The 21,603-nt window shown below is 30.6% G+C and overlaps 1 protein-coding gene and 1 long non-coding RNA gene across 2 annotated transcripts in view; one reads left to right on the top strand and one right to left on the bottom strand.

Annotated features, from left to right (window-relative positions):
- The window catches only part of LOC114343977 (uncharacterized), a 215,653-nt gene that overhangs the window by 167,330 nt on the left and 26,720 nt on the right, over nucleotides 1–21,603 (bottom strand). The gene's annotated exons all lie outside the window — the stretch shown is intronic.
- LOC126881293 (uncharacterized) lies at nucleotides 9,013–11,317 on the top strand. The gene is made up of 2 exons (XR_007696786.1): nucleotides 9,013–9,303; nucleotides 11,035–11,317. It is a non-coding gene; the product is annotated as an uncharacterized LOC126881293 (long non-coding RNA).

Here is a 21,603-nt window from a genome sequence, read left to right as displayed (position 1 = left end):
GCGGTTCAAAGTGGTTATTTTTGAAAAGGCTGTAGTTAAAATGGCTTGAACGAGTCACTAATCTCGAGTGTATGCAAATTTTGAACATTCATAGCATAACCGATTTTTGTCTAACAGGAAAACAAAATGTCCAAAATATTCAGAAAAGCAAAACGTACATTTTATTACTTCTTGAGATTTTTGGTATTACTAATAATTTTTTAGTTATTTTAAAAAAGAGCATTTTTTCAAACTAAAAATTTTTAAAATTTTATTTTACAACCATTTTTTTTTTCAAAGTAAGCACGTTGAATCGATGAAACTTACAGACCATATAGACACAATATAAATAAAGCAACATGTGAAGCGGTAAGGATTAATTCTATTTCAAGTTTTTAATTAGGGGGTGATTTTCCCGATTTGTTTATGAAAAATCAAAACGGGCCAACTGTATTTTGAGCGTAACTTGCTCACATTTGATGCTAGAATATTTTTTTATAAAAATAGGCATAAAGCTTTTTAAACTCTTTAAAAAAGTTGTAATGAGTTTTTTCCAAAAAATGCTTAATTTTTTGGTTATTTCACGTTGAAATATATTTTTTTGAAGTTTGGCGAATATGAACCTATTTTTCTTTAGCTATAACTCTGCTTCTACTAGGTCTGGAGACTTCATGTATACACCATTTTTTTCACTTTTTTACAAGCTATACTTTTGGTAACAATGGTTTTTTCGATAAAATACTTACTTTTTGAATTATTTGCGAAAAATTGTCTAAAAACGTGTTTGTTTTGTTGAAAAATGAACATATTCACTCACAAATAATTCGAAAAGTATTGACTTAGTGAAAAAACTGTATAGAATAAAAGTTGCTTAGAATTAGGCATTTTATCGAATTTCGGACCTTTTTGAACGTATGTTTTTCACCCCCGAGAAGGGGTGAGACTCACCCCCAGGGCAAAAGCACACATCGGCACAATATCACGTTTTTCCTTTGACATGTTGGCTATGCGTATGCCAAATTTTATGTCAATCCAAACGGTTCTTTAAAATTTACAGCAAAAGCCGTCAAATAATGTACTATACTCGTAAAAAAAATACACATTCAATTGCCAATAACTTACTTTGAACTAATATTAGTTTAGTTCTTTATGTGAGGAATGTATTCAATTTTTTATTATCTTCAATTTCAGTAATAATAACTTTTTTGTAAAAGCTTCTAGTTTTTGATTTATACGTGAAAAACCGATTTAAAACATGCAGAGGCGTGCGGTCCATGGAAGCGGGGGAAGCGCCGCTTCCCTATTTATTCGTCGATATAAGAAAATATATTATTAATTAATATTTAATAATAAAATTTTTTCCCTAATCCAAATAATCTACATATTACCTAGCCAATAGGCATTGAAAAATATTAAAAATTAATCGCGTACGAACGAACTCAATATGCACACAATTCAACTATTTGGTCCACTCGTGGCAGAAGCGCATCTCAAAATCGCCGCTTGTCATGCAGTTGTCCCTTTTAAAATTGGTCAGGGTTCAATGACCGCAGCCACTAGTCGCGCGAATTTTGGTATGCCATGGAAGCGCTCGTCGTATCGCCTTCCCGAAAGTGAGATGCGCCGACTGTTACTGCTGCTAAGGGATGCTTAGGTATTACACACATTCGCTTAAAGAATATTTCGATTTAAATTTTTTGCAGAGATATTTCCTTTTACTGATCTTTTATTTGACATTTTACAGAAATCAAATGGTATTGCATTTTGTATAAGACAAATTGATGACTTTATTAATACGATAATTAAAAAACGAGAGCAGTTTAAAAATATTTGGGATAAAACTGAACATATGGGGTTTGATCATGAAAGAAAAATAATGAAGATTGATAATTTCGGAGACAGAGAGACAGAGGAAACAAAGAGACCTTTTGATAATATTCTACAACAAATGAATTCTAGCTTTCAAAATTTTAACGATATAAAATTTGTAGAATTATATATAATCTTAATATTTCTAATTATAATTCATCAAAATTTCCCACAGAGGAATTTATGTCATTACGATTAAATAATGAAAATTTTTTGATATCCCAGCTTTGCATTCTCAGTTAAGTATCATTTATGAAACAACTGACATGAATGATAAAGAAATACCCAGAAATCTGGGATTTCTTTATAACTACTGGTTTAAACAAGTCGCTGTGTGAAGTTGTCAAGTTGTGTGAATTAGTACTACTAACTATCCCAGCCATAAGTGCATCAGTTGAACGAAGTTTTGCAGTATTAAGATGCATTAAAAGTTTCAAATTAAGAGTTTAAAAGAAATTCAACAAGCGAAGACAGACTTTGAAAAGTTAGCCCTATTATCCATTAAAAAAGACTTCATTCAACAATTATCAGAAGTTGATAGGAGAATAGACCTCGAGTATAAATAAGTGCCATTTTAGTGAAAGTTGTGTGTTGTGTAAAATGCCTCGGAGTATATTTTTTTTTAATATGATTCTTCTTTAGAAAACCAAGCCCGGCGCGAGGACTCAAGGCCCGAGCTAGCAATACAGATCAATGATAGGTCACTAGTCACTAGAAATAGCTGGAATAGAGTGCCTCACGCATTCACGCGTCAAGGATTTAGTGTGTGAGTCCTTGTACGCAGGACGTCTCACATAATTAAGTACTTTGCTGATAGAGAGCCCCTGCGCATCAGATTGTTATCAGGTGGAAAGTTGTTCGACCCTCGACCCTTAAGAAAATATTTTTATATCCTTATTGAATCGCTTCCCCTTTCGAAAAAGTCACCGCACGCCACTGAAAACATGCATTTTTTACGAAAAAATAAAATTTTTGGTCTTTAAAACTCAAAAAGTGTTGATTTATTTTAATAACTTTATATAACAAATTTTGCTTATAATTTGTCTCTCTATCGACTTATGGTATTATTTTTAATAAAATAATTTTCACCCCCGAGAAGGGGTGGCATCCACCCCCAGGGTAAAAGCGCAAGTTGGCATCATGTCACCTTTGTTCCTTGAGGTATCCTCTAATTACTCACCAATTTTCATGAAAATCGATGGAGGTTCAACGAAATCAGAGGTGAAAACATTCAGTGACGGCACTATGAAAATGTTTACTTAGATAACTGAAAACAGTATTATTTATGCTATTTGATTCAAATCCATTGATTAAATTTTACATAAAATAGTATGAAAACTGTTAGATATACAGGGTGTTTCAAAAAAAGGTAACCCCGTCTCTAGGGTAGGTAAAAAACTGAAAAATAATTGGGGTTTGCTTAGTAAAAAAATTTTTGTAACCCCATCCGTTTTCAAGATAGAGGGCGTTGAAGAAAAAAAAATTTTACCCATTTTTGAAAATTGAAAATTTGAAACAAGGTTTAAAAACTCTAATTATTGTTGATTTATCGTCATAACAATCAATAAATGTCAGATTTCCATGGCACACTTGGAAAAAATAGAGGTATACCAATTAGAACTTTATCATTACTACCAGCATCAATTATTACTTCATAATTTTCAAATCAAAATATTCCGAAAACGGTACACAGTATCCAGTTTTACCAAGAGTACCTTTTTCGTGTAAAATTGAATGATGTTTAAGTTTACTTGAAATTTTGATTAATAATTATACTCTTAAAAAAGTTATATTGACTAATACTTAGTACGATCCGTGTAACTAGCGCCCTCTATGAGAATCAGATATAAAAACAAATTCATGGGATGTATCAGCTTCCAAAACATATTCGTATAAAATTTCATTACAATGTTGCCAGTAGTTTCGGCAAAATCGTAAAAAATGCGTAAATTTTTTTTTCAACGCCCTGTATCTTGAAAACGGATGGCGTTACAAAAATTTTTTACTAAGCAAACCCCAATTATTTTTCAGTTTTTTACCTACCCTAGAGACGGGGTTACCTTTTTTTGTATATTCGAAAAAGTTTTTCACCACCAAATATTATGCTCATTTTGATAGTTTTAGATTTTTTCTTTAGTATTTAATTATACTGTTGGGCAAAGGTTTACTTCTATTTTGAGTTTATACCGGGTGGAAGAAAGGAAATGCTTTTCTTATGTTAAGTTTGAGACACCTCGTAGGGAGAAAAAGGTACAAGAGTACCTAGCTATACATTGAAATCATGTTGTATGTTTGTATGCTATGTTTTGTGAACATTTTGTTTTTTATTTTCTCTGATATCTTTAAAAACAAATAAAATAGATGGATGTATTGTTCAACATGTGTTTTAACTGAAACAATACTAAGTAAATGAACAATAAAAAATAACAACAGTAAAGCTAACAAAACTTAAAAACAGAAAGAAACATAACGTAAACTAATATCGCGTGTTTCCCCTCTACTTCTAATAACAGTTGCCTCGGGAAAAGCCTGGAAATTATTTTCATAATTGTAGGTCCACCACTAGAGGGCGTAATTGAATATCAAAAATTGAAAAATCAAAATTTTACAAAATTTACCTAATGAAAGGGCACTGGAAATCTAATCATCGTATTCTTCATAAAATTCTGCGCATATTTGATTTCACATGTTTAGGTCTACCTTTGCAATTAAGATGTGGGGGTGAGTGGGAACCTTCTTATGAAAAAATGGCTGTAAGTCCGGTTCTGCTAAATCGAATTTTGCATACTTGGTCTTCTTTAAAACAGCTCTTTTTCTTCAATGTAAGTGTCTTATTTTCGAAATAGCCTAATAAGTCATATGCAAGCTAGAAGGCGTTATTTAATTATTTTCAGAAATCTAGTTTTCTTTGGAAAATATTAAAGACAAGTATGCATTTTTAATCCTGAATTACAAAATTAGACCAAATTAGCAACATAATACCGACAACCGCATGTCAATACCTTTTTTGTATCTCGAGATATCTTAGGAAATGTGTAAATTTTAAACATAACTGTTACTGTCACCGGTAAACGAGGTTAAGGAAAAGTAGTGTGCTATGGCAAAAACAAATAAACATTTTCCAGATGTAAACAAAGAAATAAAAGCAACTACTTACTTAGTGACGACCTAAATGTTCAAATTGTTGCCCATCATTTTCGATGCAAGCATTAACTCTTTCAAGAGTAGATTGAACAGCAGTCTCAATTTCTGCTTTCGCAATGCTTTGAATGGCGTTTCGTATTCTCTAGATTCTAGATCATGTTTCCTCGCGTAGTGGGCCTAGCAGCAAAAACAAGGTCTTTAATCCGTCCCCATAAATAAATAAAACAGTTAAATATGTTGCTATTCAATCTACTCTTGAAAAAGTAAATACTTGCATCGAAAATGATGGGCAACAATTTGAACATTTAGGCAGTCACTAAGACTAAGTAAGTAGTTGCTTTTATTTATTTGTTATATTTTATAGTGTTGTTTGTCTTATTGTTGTTTTAATTAATTATATACGTTTACATCTGGAAAATGTTTATTTGTTTTTTCCATAGCACACTACTTCTCCTTAACCTCGTTTACCGGTGACAGTAACAGTTATATTTAAAATTTAAACATTTCTTAAGATATCTCGAGATAGAAAAAAGGTATCGACATGCGGTTTTTGGTATTATGTTGCTAATTTGGTTTTATTTTGTAATACAGGATTAAAAATGCATACTTATATAATATTTTCCAAAAAAAACTAGATTTCTGAAAATAATTAAATAACGCCTCCTAGCTTGCATATTACTTATTAGGCCATTTCGAAAATAAGACACTTACATTGAAGAAAAAGAGCTGTTTTCAACAAGACCAAGTATGCAAAATTCGATTTAGCAGAACCGGACTTACAGCCATTTTTTCATAAGAAGGTTCCCACTCACCCCCACATCTTCTTTGCAAAGGTAGACCTACACATGTGAAATCAAATATGCGCAGAATTTTATGAAGAATACGATGATTAGATTTCCAGTGCCCTTTCATTACGTAAATTTTGTAAAATTTTGATTTTTTAATTTTTTATATTCTATTACGCCCTCTAGCGGTGGACCTACAATCATGAAAATAATTTCCAGGCTTTTCCCGAGGCAACTTTTGTTATAAATATTTTTTTCTCAAAGCTGTACTATAAACGGTTCCTGAGATATGGCCGAGAGCCAGTCTTATTGGGACAGCCGGTACAGTGCAACATAAGAAATATACTCCTCATAGTACATTCTTTCACGGTTTTTGCTGTAAATTTTAAAGAACCGCTTGGATTGACATGAAATTTGGCACATGCATAGCTAACATGTCAAAGAAAAAAAGTGATATGGTGTCAATGTGTGCTTTTGTCCTGGGGGTGACTTTCACCCCATATCAAGGGTGAAAAAATATATGTCCAAGATAAGTCCTGAAATGGATAAACTGACTAATTTTAAGCAACTTTTGTCTATAGAGTTTTTTCACCAAATCAATACTTTTCGAGTTATTTGCAAGTGAATATGTTCATTTTTCAACAAAATAATCACGTTTTTAGACGGTTTTTCGCAAATAACTCAAAACGTAAGCATTTTGTCAAAAAAATATTCTTAGCAAAACTATAGCCTATAAAAAAGTGAAAAAAAACGGTGTATATATTAGGTCTCTATACCTAGCAAACACAGAGTTATGGCTAATGAAAAATAGGTTCATATTCGAAAAATTTTAAATAGAATAATTCAATGTGAAATTTTCAAATAATGAAGCATTCTTGGGGAAAACACATTACAACTTTTTTAAAGTGTTTAAAAAAGCCTTATTTCTGTTTTTATAAAAAAAAAATTCTAGCATCAAATGTAAGCAAGTTACGCTCAAAATAAAGTTGGTCCCTTTTGTTTTGGCAAAAAAAATCAGGAAGATCACCCCCCAATTAGCAACTTAAATGAAATTAATCGTTACCACTTCACAAGTTACTTTACTTATGTTGTGTTTATATGATCTGTAAGTTTCATCGATTCAAAGTGCTTATTTTTGAAAAAATTTGGTTTTAAAGCAAAATTTTAATTTTGGAAAAATGCTTTTTTTCAAAATAACTTAAAAATTGTTAGATATACGAAAAATTTTAAACAATAAAAAAGTCGGCTTTACTTTTCTGAATATTCTGTATTTTTTTGTTTTTCTGTAAGACAAAAATTGGTTAAGATTCCGTGTTTCCAAATTTGCATACGCTCGTGGTAAGTGACTCGTTCAAGCCCTTTTAACTACAGCTCTGTCAAATATAAGGACTTTGAACCGATGAAACTTACAGATCATATGACCAATACATACGAGAGTAAAAAACTTGTGAAGTGGTAACAATTAAGTTCATTTGAAATGCTAATTAGGGGGTGATTTTCCCGATTTCTTACCAAAAAAAAGGGACCAACTTTATTTTGAGCGTAACTTGTTTACTTTTGATGCTAAAAAATTTTTTAAAAAAACCAAAATAAGTTTTTTTTAAATACTTTAAAAAAGTTGAAATGAGTTTTCCCCAAAAAAGTGCTTCGTTTTTTAGTTATGGCACGTTCAAATATTCTATTTGGAATTTAACGAATATGAACCTATTTTTCATTAGCTATAACTCTGCTTCTATTAGGTATAGTGACCTAATATATACACCATGTTTTTCACTTTTTTACAAGCTATATTTTTGATAAGAATTTTCTTTCGACCAAATACTTACTTTTTGAGTTATTTGCGAAAAACCGTTTGAAAACGTGGTTATTTTGTAGAAAAATTAACATATTCACTCGCAAATAACTCGAAAAGTATTAACTTGGTAAAAAAACTTTATAGAACAAAAGTTACTTAGAATTAGTCATTTTATCCATTTCCGGACTTATTTCGAACACATATTTTTCACCCCCAGAAGGGGGTGAAACTCACCCCTAGGGCAAAAGCACACTTCGGCACAATATCACTTTTTTTCTTTGACTTGTTAGCTATGTGTATGCCAAATTTCATGTCAATACAAGCGGTTGTTTAAAATTTAGAGGTTTTGCAATATTTTACCTTTAAAGAACGTACTATCAGAGGCATCTTTCAGTGCGTCACAAGTGACAGAAAAAAGGTAGGTCCGTGATACATACACATTTATAATATTTATTCCAGTTGTTGATAGATGGCGCTATAATCGGAAAAAAATATTTAGGTATTTACCCATTATTTACCTATAGGGCTTTTCATCGACTGTCATTTGTTTCGAGCTTCTGTCATATGTTGTATAATCTGTGTATAATATTAATATACACGGATTATATGACATATGACAGAAGCTCGAAACAAATGACTGTGAATGAAAAGCCCTATTACTATTACATATCTATACGCTGTGAGCTCGTACGTAGAGGGGATATTTACAAATTCGCGAGCGCCAGTAGTGACAAGTCTGTAAACGTTTACCGGAAATTTGACATAAATGTCAAAGTGATTAATTTAAAATTAAAATTAAAAACATTAATTATAAAAAATCTTAGTTGGTCAAAGCTGTGGTATATATTTTTACCTTAAATATACTTACGTTTTAAATACTGAATTTAAGTTTTTTTAATGTTCCGTAATATGTAATTATAAATTAATCTATTAATCTTAGCGCCATCTACACGATAATTGTGAAAGTATCCGAAGTAAGAAATTCATATTTTATCAATAGAACGTCAAAATGATTAGCAAAATCTTAAAAAAAATCGATTATAATTTAATTACTTTTTTTCGTTGTAAACATTAGACGATAACAATTAAATAATAAATTTAAAAAATACCGGTGAAAGTTGAATTAGTAATCCGCTAGGAGCGACACCAGCGAAGCTCAGAGCGTATACGGCTATAATTTAAAGTTCTTCTCAGTCTTTCAGTGTGTCATTAATGATGTAATATACGATTTTAAGAATTTAGAGAATTATAGCATTACATTTTAGTTAAATCTGACAGTTGCCAGAATCGTAATCGTAATTCGGTATCAAAACAAATCAATTGTGTTTATTTCATTTATGAAAAGAAACATTCTTTGATTTGTATAGTCTTAAAATTGTACAGATTATAGTCATATCGATAATACATAATATGTAAATCATTTTTTGTTCGATTATAGCAAATACTATAGAAGGGTAATACGTCCAACTCCCACAGAAAACTGGCAGCACGTTGCCACTAGCGCCACTATCGGCTTGGATTGTAACTACATTTTGACAAAGTCAAATTTGTTGTAAACATTCAAATTTTATTAATTTTTGGATAACGAGCTAATTTTTCTAAATTGTGTTTGTACTTTTACACAAAAATGTCTTGCAAAATGAGTGTGGTGTGTGCTATGTACGGTTGTAACAATTATAAACAGCAAAAAGAGTACAAATCATTTTTTAGAATGCCAAAAGATAAAAATTTGTAAGTAGAAATATTTATTGGGAATTGTGTCGATTTTTAAAAGTATTTAGCGGCATGTATTTTAAATTTGACTTAGGCCCGGTCTTTTCACCTCTGGATAAATATGCTCTTATTAGCTATCTGGAGAATAAGTATTTATTCGCCAAATAAAATGTACCCGTCTTTTCACATCAATTTATGTTCTAGTTAGTTATCCTGTAGATAAGCTCATAGAGAAATGTTTTTATTTCTCTATGGATAAGCTTAAAAAGTAAGTTTGGACTCGGAACACATCTGATTTTGTGTTTATTTTATTAATTTCAGCTTTAGCTTTAACCTAACCTAACATAATTAGATTTTCGCATAATGACAGAATCAAAATTATTTTATTTCCATTTTGGAAGAAGGAAATGTAAGTAAATCAAAGAATTGCAACTTAATAAGTATATAAAGTCATAAGGTTTACCAATACATTTCCATATTTTAATCAGACAACAATTTGATTATGGTGAAAAAGTTTACTGGAGATCTTGAACAAGAGGTAAAGCAATTTTAAATTAGTAGAAAACGGTTGATTTGTATGTAAAGAAGACAAAGACAAGTTTATATAAAGACAAGCTAGCTAATGAAACAGATGCAGTGGTAATTTTGTTCACATAATTATAATATATGATTATTAAATCTATTAACTGTTCAATGATGTAAAAATTTGTTAATGTCGGGAAAACTTTTATTTAAATTCAATGCTATATTTCTGTAGTGGTATGGCAAAACTTGATATTATGTCTGATTTTAGCCAGAATGAGATTATTTGCTTGATATGCTATTTAGTAAGAGTGTGCTATTTAGTGCTCAAGTTGGTAGAGTTTGGTATGTGTATGATGAAGGTAAAACCCCCTTTTAACTTAAAGTAGAACCCCGATTATCTGGGTGCGGATTATCTGTGCTATGATTTTCTATTACTCAAGTTACATTTTTGAGGTATTATCAAAATAACGTCATCGTATATCACTTGACGGAAACTTTATATGACAAAAAAGAGACTCATAATGAAAGATTTATTTTTTCTGTTACCTTTTTATGATAGTATATGTATTATACCTAAGCAGTATGTAAATGTTCGGATTATCTGTGCTTTTCAATTATCTGTGCTTTTCAATTATCCGTGCCACCTTCGGTCCCTAGGAGCACGGATAATTTTGGTTGTATTAGGTAGGGCAGAACTTGATGTACTACTTGATTTTTATGTTGATTACTTTTCGTTTTTGGGTTGGGCAAATTTTCAAAATGCTCTGAAAAGTTAGGCTAGATGGACATATCAATCATTGTCAAAACTCTACAGATTTATAATCCATCCAACTGGTATATTGAATAGTAAACTAGGGCTAAACCAACTATGTATACCTCGTCCAATTTACTTACCGTTGCACGTCATCCACGCCATAACCTGTGACACGATACCAACACGAAATATTTAGGCAGTGGGTGTGTTCTTTTTTAGAATCAAAATGATTCTAAAGGGGAACACACCTACCGCCTAGATATTTCGTGTTGGTATCGTGTCACAGGCTATGGCGCGGATGACGTGCAACGGTAAGTAAATTGGACGAGGTATATATCAAAACACAATATTTTTAAAGATTGGATAATTTACATGGCAAATTGAAGAATCCCAATAACAAGAATAAAACCTAATTTTAATATTTGTTAGTAGATACCTTTCACTTTTCTAAATAAAAAAAATTGTTACAGATATGACAAACATCTAGAAGATGGAATCCTGCGTTCTTAAAGAAAAAAGCTAGTTCCAGAAGTAAGCTACCAATAATAAACTAGAGAATGTATTACAAGAAAGCTAATACTCAACATAGCTCAATTGCTTCAGATAGAAACACAAAAATGTAAAGGAAAGGGTACAACACAACTGTGCCAGAGAAAATGAAAGGGCAGAAGAGAGACACAAAATTCATTGATTTATTAAATTTAAAAATTGAATTATACAAAGGTCAATTAAATAAAGAATAAAAAAATGATACATGTATCAAATGATTAATGATCCTTCTATTTACCCTTAAAGCTTGTTACTGACCAGGAGGTACCTATACTATAATAGATATAGTATATCTCATATCGCTCACTAAAGTAATGAGTGAGCCTGCATAAATATTGTTTCAGATAATTCCAAATAAATTTAACATAAAACATGTTTCGGCGGCCATTGCAGCTGCTGCCTTATGCAGTCGTCCTCTTCACAAGTATTTTGAATTTTTGAAGTGACAAATAACCTTGACCATCTGTTCCACTTAAACTCTTCTTCTATGCTAAAATTACATGTCCTGTAGCTATTATGTAGTTATGTTATTATGTTATTTTGTTATTTGTGAAACGATGTTGTTTGTGTGTGACTCGTGATACTATAAATACTTTTTTTCATGTTATTTATAGTATCATAGATGTTCACACATATAATACTTATGCACGCATATACTTACTACAATCTGAGACACAATTGTCTAGTGATATTGGTAATTTTTTGGGAAGTTAGGTTGCTAGACGTCACTGGAAATTACTACACAAGCAAACATACCAATACTCAGCACCAATATTATTAATAGTAAACAGAGATAAATAACATATACCTACCTTACGCCAATCAATATTTATTTACACCCTTATAACGTATTGATAACAAATGAGAAAATTATTTATTGTACAAAATTAAAATATTTTGAGGAAATAAATTCCACAAAATTTTATCGAGTTTAGTACACCTACACTACACTCGCACTATTTCCAATAATTTTTCTTTTTTTTTAATGAAGTTGATTTGAGCTTGAGCAGTATTTAATAGTGTGAGGTAGGAATTTTTGTGTTGTATGTTTCCTACTCTGAATCTGTCAAAATGGATCTTGGCTGAGCGAATTTAGTTTAGATACTAATAAATAAAAAGCAAAAAAAAATACAAAAAAGGAAGTGGAAACTGGAGACAATAAATTAACTAGTAGGTATACTCTTCATTCAGGGCCCTAACCAACTTAAATTAATTTACAAATAGGGAATTAAACAAAAATAAAAAAACCTAATAAGTACTAAATAGGTACTACTTATACTAAATTCACAATCAAGAGACTTCAATGTTACGAAAAGCAGTCCCAAATTATAATTTTCAATGTATATACATTGTATAAATTTCAATTCATGATTTACAAAGTTTATACATTGTAAATCATGATTCGAGGGCGCTCCTCGTAACAATGAAGTGCCTTGGTTTGTTTATTTCTACTGCATCTTGATTGTAAATTTAGTATAATAACTTTTATTTTAGTATTTGATTTTTAGTTTAATTAGTTTAGTGTTTAATTTTTTAGTGATTTTTTTATAATAATAGACTTCAATATAATATATATTATCCTAAAATGAGTTCTTATTTTTGTTCTAAGTAGCTTTCACTATTTCCTACTAACACTACATTATAAGGATACATTAACTACCAGGGACTCTGTTACCTTGTAGTTTCCTTGTTTACTGATCCAAAACTAATGAGAATAAATCACAATCTTTACATATTCATTGGCCACTCTTTCCTTATAGAGTGCCTACCACAGAATCTCTTGAGGAACGCCATATGCTTTCTTAAGATCAATGAATACCATATGAGGGTATGTTTCTTTATTCCTGTGTTTTCCATCAACTGCCAAATGAAAATTGACATCTGTTGTTGATATGCCCTGCATAAAGCCAAATTGATTATCGGATATTACAGTTTTTTCACATATCCGTCTATCATCTATCTATCTATATAAGGATTTTTACCGATTTTACTTTTAGCTGTCGCTGTCTTCCTTCTTTCAACCAACATCTCAATCGATTACTCTCCCATGTTTTCATGATGTGACTAAGTAGTTTTATGGCCCTGTAGTTTATATATACAGTATGTCCCTGTAAGTTGCAACCATATGGAAAACTTATTTTTTATTATTAATTTTACGAAAAAAAGTTATTCTTCATAAAAATCTCTGCATAGTCCAAAACCTGAGATTCAAACATGAGATATCACATTTTATGAATATTATACGAGGTATGTCAAAAAATATGAATTTCGCCCAAGAGTAAAGTAGGTAGCTTTATTTTGCACAAAATTGTTATTATAAAAAGTTGTTTAGAAGTAAGAATTACATTCTAATACGCAATTACATTCTTCTAATTAAAAAAAAAAATTAAAAATTTTTCTTAAATTATTATTGATAACCAATTCTTGATTCTTTATAAAATGTTCTGCATTGTCTAAAACCTAAAAAATATAACCACCTTATATCAAATTTTATCAATTTTATGAGGTGGGTATGGCAAAAAATATGAATTTCGCTCAAGAGTAAAACACCTTTATTTTCCACAATATCGAAAATTGTTATGAAAAGTTGTTTAGAATTAAAAACTTTGTTTCAATATGCAATTACATACTTCTGATTGAAATATTCTGAATTATAAAGGTACTTTACTTTTGATCAAAATTCATCTTTTTTTATATACCTCGTATAAAATTGATAAAATTTGATATAAGATGGTTGTATTTTAGGTTTTAGACCATGCAGAACTTTTTATTAAGAATCACATTTTTTCGTAAAATTATTGATAAAGGAATTATCAGAATTGAAATAACTGAAAATAATGTTGGTTTTTAAAAAAAAAAATTTCAATTAGAAATATGTAATTGCATATTAGAATGTAGTTCTTAATTCCAAACAACTTTTCATAATATGTAGCAATTTTCCATATTGTGAAAAATAGGCTACTTTACTCTTGAGTGAAATTCATACTTTTTGACATACCTCGTATAAATAATATTCATAACATTTGATATCTGATGGTTGAATCATGTTTTAGACTAAAAGATATTTTTATCTTAATCTGTAATCTTTATCTGTTTATGAAGAATAACTTTTTTTCATAAAATTAATAATAAAAAAGTTTTCCACATGGTTCCAACTTACAGGGACTGAATTTCTCTTTCCTTGAATTCTTCTTTTCATATCTACACTTTCATTTCTTCTGTTGACTAATACTCCCAAATATTTGAATGTTTCAACCTTTTCAAAGCTGTGTGCGTCTCTTGTCGTTTCAGTCCTCTCAGTTTGGATTTGTTTTCTATTTCTTGGAAGGTTTTCTTTAATGGTTATATCGTCCCCTGTAGTTTGTACATTGTTATATCGATACATTTTTGGCAAAGTAATGTAAGTGACATTTTATGTTTTTCCATTAAACTAAAGCTATTATTGTTTAGAAGGTACTGCCAAAGTGTATTCTTTTTGTTGTTCCTCTTTCTTTTTCACTGCCCAACATTCAGTTCCGTACATCATAGCCGGTCTTATGGCTGTTTTATAGAATTTTCCCTTCAGCTTAGCTGAAAGAAAGAGGAACAATGAATGCATGTGGCGGAAATGAGAATGCTTAGATGGATGAGTGGAGTGACAAAGAAGGATAAAATTAGAAATGAGTATATTAGGGGAAGTCTAGGTGTGGCACCAATTGATGCCAAAATGAGAGAGCATAGGTTAAGATGGTTTGGTCATGTTCAACGTCGAGACGTTAATCACCCAATACGAAGAATAGCTGAAGTGCAGATTCCTGGAAGGAGTAGGAGAGGAAGACCAAAGAAGACCTGGGGGGAGACGATAAGGCAGGACATGTTGGTAAAGGGGATTAACATTGATATGACCCAAGATAGAATTGTGTGGAGAAATGCAATTAGGGAAGCCGACCCCATATAGGGATAAGGCAAAGAGAATGATGATGTACTGCCAAAGTGTAGTAAGTCTAGAATTATTTCAAACATAATATATCTAGGCTTACAACACTTTGGCAGTACCTTCTAAACAATAATAGAGTTTGTTTAATGGAAAAGGATGATTCGCCAAAAATGTCACTTACGTTACTTTGCCAAAAATGTATCGATATATCTCCCTTGTTTTTGTAAACAGGTACTAATATACCTACTGCTTCTCCATTCATATGGCATCCATCCAACTTCCATATTTCTATTAAATAAACCTATTAGCCAGTGTGTTCCTTTCTCTCCTAATGCCTTCCACACTTCCCCAGGAATATCCTCCGGTTCATTTTCCTTTCTTTATTTTTTGAAGTGCTCGAACCACTTCCTCATGGTTAATGCAAGTTAATAGTAAATTCAAGGTAGGAAGCATATATCAGCATGTCTCACAATCAGGATGAAAGAAAAACACAGTATGTATAAGATGGAATGCAACCACAGATATGTGTTTCTGATTCATTAGTCGTCATCAGTATGGTATAGCTAAGTTAAAATAGGTATAAGTTAACCTTTCCTTGTTTGTTTGTTTGAAACATTCTAAACATTTGGTATTTCTTTCCTCAGGTAGCTGTAGCTTCATCTGTGGATGTGTTAGTTGGTGTTCTGGAATCCTCAGGGTCTTCTAACATTATTGCTAGAAATTGTTTGTATTGCTACTGTAGTGATCCTTTCCCAAGTTAACATACACCTATTTTAACTTGGCTTTACCGTAATAATGACGACTAATGAGTCAGAAACATGTGTCTGCAGTTGCATTCCATCTTATACATACTTTTTTTTTCATCCTTGTTACAAGACATGCCGATATATACTTTCTAACCTTAAGTTCACTATTAAACTCTCATTAACCATTCCTTGTTTAATTGTTTGAAATGTTCTAAACGTTTGGCATACCTTTCCTCAGGCAGCTGTAGCTTCTTCCGTGGATATGTTAGCTATTGCTCTGGAATCCTCAGGGTCTTTTAACATTATTGCCACAAATTTGATGTAATGAGTCAGAAACATGTGTCTGCCAAACATCTATAGAGATATAAAAATGCAACAGGTGTTCCCTAAAAAGATACAGCTATACCAATATGTAAGGAAAGTAGTTCGTCAAATAAACCATTAAAAATGTAAGATATAAACATTTAAACATTAAGTTTGTAAAAAACTAAGTACAGTTAACATTTAAAACTTATTTCAACAGCAAGAGAACAAGTGGTAGCAAACAAGTGTGCATAAAAAAATAATTGTAAATGTATGTAATCCCCAAAAAAAACTCATAATAATACATAACTTTTATTAAAATTAAGTTCAATAGTTACTCCGAAAAACACAAATGTACATTTGGCAACATTGAACATGATCAGAATATCCTATATTGTGTGCAAGCGCGCTGGACTTATTTTTCCAAACAATGAATTTTTGGCCATTTTACAATATTATTTATTTTTGTATAATTTAATGCGAAAATAATGAATGGTATTTATAATTTGTTTATATATGTTATAATAACTAAAGGTATTTTGTACTTTGATAGCATTTTAATCTGGCTAGTTTTAAATTTTCCATATTTTATATTTTTTTTTCAATTGTTTTAAACATTTCTACACTTTTTGTTTGTTCCGTAACAAAAAACATGAAAATTTTGCCTTTGTTCCAATTTTTAGGCTAAGTCCAAAAAATTTACGCATTTTTAGTGATCCTTACTAATGTAAACATTTACCCTTACATCTTGTTAGTTGATATCTTTTTAAGGTAACAACTGTTGCATTTTTATATCTCTCTATGGATGTTTGTTTCTTATCAAACCCATTTTTAGATGATGTGATGATTTTTACTGATAGGGCCGAATTCTTTGCCTATTCTCTACATATTGATCGAAAAACCCACCACTTTTGAGTATTCTTTATTTATACAGATGATGGAGAATAAAGGTACAGAATTCGGCTACTTCATCATTTATTGAAGACGTTTTGTTTACCAATGTAGATGAACTGATGTTTACAAATATGTAAACAAAAAGTCTTCACTAAATGGATGAAGTAGCTGACTTCTTTGTCTGTAATCTATATTTTGAGGTTGAAATCATTAATTTAAAGGGCAGGATAAAAAAAACTCTGTTAATATCAAGCTTTCACAAAATTTATTTGTTTCATTTAGTTTAAAATAAATTATAATTATTTTTTCAGTAAATACAGTGATATTAATAGGAAAAAAACATTGTATAAAAGAAGCATATTATAAAAACTTACGACATGAGCTTAGTCCATTAAATTTTTAGCACTATCACAAAACATAAAAAACTCCGAATCTTTGGTAGTTACAATGTTTTAATTTTATCTCACCTCACAGTAATAGATTTTGGCACTGAAATGTTTCATAAAAACATACATGGTATGGTCATCAATTTCAAATGGATTGGCGTAACTGGCGTCGATCTAGATTTAAATCATGTATTTCTGTCTGATTCTGCCACATCATTAAGTTCATTTAGTAATAGCAGATTTACAAAATCCATTTTTATTTCAAAATAAACATATAATAAACGTTAAACATTTGATTAAACCAGTGATATGGGAGGATGGATTAAACACACGCAAAAAGTTAGGTTAATGGATTAGATTAACTGACAGATCTTCGATCATTCCATGTCATTCATAGTTTGTGGTTACAATCCATACCACTAGATGGCGCAGTTTTGTTTGCTGCCCAAAATGTAATGGGAAATGTCAAGAGTTGTATGTATTACCCTTCTATAGTATTTGATTATAGCGCCATCTGTCAACAACTAGAATAAATGTTTTAATGAATTTAATCACGGACGTACCTTTTTTCTGTCACTTCCAACTTAATGCGGTAGAAAGAAATTGAAAAACTGTGACGCACTGAAAGATGCCTCTGAGAAGGAGCATACGAGATTGTATAGGTAATAGAGGCTCTGTGATGTTTTGGGGTGGAATTTCCTTGACACCGTGAATAAATTTGGTGTCTTTATGTCTTTACTTTTGGCTTTTTAATTAGCAAAAGGTAGATGACAGAAATTTTGTTTCTTTGAACATGTTGTCCCTTTCGCATCTTTAGGAAATAATTTCATCTTAATGCATGATAACGCAAGACCTCACGTATCGTATGTACTGAATATTTAAGTGAGGTAAATATTCAGAAATTGAATTGGCCTTCTCACATCCCTGACATGAATTCTATTGATAGTACGTTCTTTAACGGTAAAATATTGCAAAACCTCTAAATTTTAAAGAACCGCTTGGATTGACATGAAATTTGGCATACACATAGCTAACAAGTCAAAGAAAAAAATTTATATTGTGCCGATGTGTGCTTTTGCCCTGGGGGTGGTTTTCACCCCCTCTTGGGGGTGAAAAAATATACGTCCAAAGTAAGTCCGGAAATGGATAAACTGACTAATTCTAAGTAACTTTTGTTCTATATAATTTTTTCATTAAGTCAATACTTTTTGAGTTATTTGCCAGTCAATATGTTCATTTTTTCAACAAAATAACCACGCTTTTAGACGGTTTTTCGCAAATAACTCAAAAAGTAAGTATTTTGTCGAAATAAAAATTCTTAGCAAAAATAAAGCCTGTAAAAAATTTTAAAAAATGGTGTATATATCACGTTCCTATACCTAGCAGAAGCAGAGTTATAGCTAATGAAAAATAGGTTCATATTCGTCAAATTCCAAATGGAATGAGATTAACGTGAGATAACCAAAAATGAAGCACATTTGGGGGAAAACTCATTACGACCTATTTAAAGTGTTTAAAAAATCTTCATTTTTGTTTTATAAAAAAAATTTCTAGCATCAAAAGTAAACAAGTTAAGCTCAAAATAAAGTTAGTCCCTTTTTTTTGGTAAAAAAATCGGGGAAATCAGCTCCTAATTAGTATCTCAAATGAACTTAATCGTTACGACTTCACAAGTTTCTTGACTCTTGTATGTATTGTTTATATGATCTGTAAGCTTCATCGGCTCAAAGTCCTTATTTTTGAAAGAGCTGTAGTTAAAAGGGGTTGAACGAGTCACTGATCACGAATGTATGCAAATTTAGAAACACCAAATCTTATTCAATTTTTGCCTTACATAAAAACAAAAAAAATTCGGGATATTCAGAAAAGCCATGCTGACTTTGTTTTTTTAAATTTTTGGTATCTCTAACAATTTTTAAGTTATTTTGAAAAAAAAAATATTTTTCAAAATTAAAATTTTAATACCAAATTATTTCAAAAATAAGAACTTTGAATCGATGAAACTCACAGATCATATAATAGGCTATTGATTATGTTCAAAATAAGAGAGCTAAAAGGAACTACAACGTTAACGGGATTTTATTGTTTCATATAGTCAATGGATCTCTAAATTTGAAAAAACCGCTGAGTGCTACCATTTCAATTGGTGCGTTTTTGAGAAAGGGGTGAATTAGTCCCTAGGCACAGGGTGCATTAGGAAAAGTTTTATGCGCTTTTGGTACAAGTATGTCTACAGAAAAATTGTTCCAGATTATATTTACTATAGAAACATCACCTCTTAAAGTCAAAAATATTTTTTTTTACAAAAATATATTCAAAAGAAAAGCAAGCAAAAAACGCGAAAGACAGCAATTTTGTTTTTTGATCCATAACTTTTTTCCTTAGGGATATAAGTATAGGCATTGCTTTTGTCAAAAATAACTCCTATCCTTCCTTTTTAAAATAAAGTTTGGTAAAAGTCTCTAGGATTTATATTTTCTGAAATAGGATTTTTTTTAATTCGCCGCTCACATCATTTTTGGGACATTTTCCCCATTATTTCGGAAACATTGTTCTGTAACTTTTTTCTACGCATCTCTAGCTATATACAATGGTACATTTGTTAGAAAGAGAAGTCAATTACCTTTAAAATGGTCTATTGTATAAGGTTACACTACTCTTTATAAGGAAGTTATGCTTTTTCAAGGTTTTATACTTTTAATAATTTTTGATATTTTTAATGATTATTTTTTAAATTTCTCATTGTGAATTTTTCCTTGTAAATTTAGGTATGTACGTTGTAAAATAAAAAAAGCTTGTTTTCTTTACTTTAAAACGGTGTATTGCAAAAAATTCTAGGACTATTTTTAAACAAGATCTTCGTAGGATATCCAAGGGTATCCGTAATTAAAGAAAAATTTTAAATGTTTTTAATTTTTTTCAATTAGAAAAATATAATTGCATATTATAACATAATTTTTAATTCCAAATAACTTTTCTTAATAACACTTTTCGATATTGTGAAATTTAAAGGTACTTTACTCTTGAGCAAAATTCATATTTTTAATATACCTCGTACACTATTGATACAATTTTATATCTGATGATTGCATCTTAGGTTTTAGAATATGCAGAGCATTTTATAAACAATATTTTTTTCATAAAGTTAATAATAAAAAAGTTGTCCATATGATTTCAACTTAGTAGGACCTATTGCATGTGTATATGTCACATTTTGAAAAAGCATATCTTGTTTAAAAATAGCCCTAGAATTTTTTACGATACACTATTTTAAAGTAAAGAAAATAAGCTTTCTTTTTTATTGTACAGTGTATATACCTAAATATACCATAAAAAATGTTATAATAAGAAATTTAAATATAATCGTAAAATATATCAAAAATCATTAAAAATATAAAATTTTGAACAACCATATCTTGCTTAAAAATAACCATATAGCCTTCTATTACCATTTTAAGGGTAAATAATTTTCTTCCTATTAAATGTAACAATGCATATACCTAAAGCAGCTACGTAGAAAAAAGTTACAGAACAATGTTTGAGAAGTAACAAGCAAAATGGGCCAAAATCGCTGTGAGTGGCGAACTTTGAAAAATCATGTTTTGGAAAATGTAAATCATAAAGACTTCTACCAAACGCTGTTTTAAAGAGAATGGATGGAAGATTTTTTTCCGTGAAGCAATGCCTATACTCATATCCCCGTGGAAAAAAGTTATGGGGCAAAAAACAAAATTGCTATCATTTGTGTTTTTTTCTTGCTTTTCTTTTGAATATATTTTTGTAAAAAAAATATTTTTGACTTTAAAAGGTAATGTCTCGATAGTAAATTTAACCTGGAACAATTTTCCTGTAGACATGTTTGTACCAAAAGTGCATAGAACTCACCCTAATTCGCCCTGTGCCTAGGGACTAATTCACCCCTTTCTCAAAAACGCACCCCTTTAAATGGTAGCACTCCGCGGGTTTTTATTATTTAGAGGTCCATTGACCATACGAAACAATAAAACCCCGTTAACGTTGTAGTTCCTTTCTAAAATACATAATCAATAGCCTAATAAACACAACATAAGTAAAATAATTTGTAGAGCGGTAACGATTATTTCATTTAAGTTGCTAATTAGGGGGTGGTCTTCCCGATTTTTTTTTGCCAAAACAAAAGGGACCAACTTTATTTTGAGCATAACTTGCTTAAATTTGATGCTACAAACTTTTTATAAAAACAGAAATAAAGCTTTTTTTAAACAC

This window comes from Diabrotica virgifera, chromosome 3 (assembly GCF_917563875.1).
Source record: "Diabrotica virgifera virgifera chromosome 3, PGI_DIABVI_V3a".
NCBI classification, from domain to species: Eukaryota; Metazoa; Arthropoda; class Insecta; order Coleoptera; family Chrysomelidae; genus Diabrotica; species Diabrotica virgifera.
Note: the sequence above shows the minus strand (reverse complement) of the source record. Positions and strands in the feature narration are given on the sequence as shown.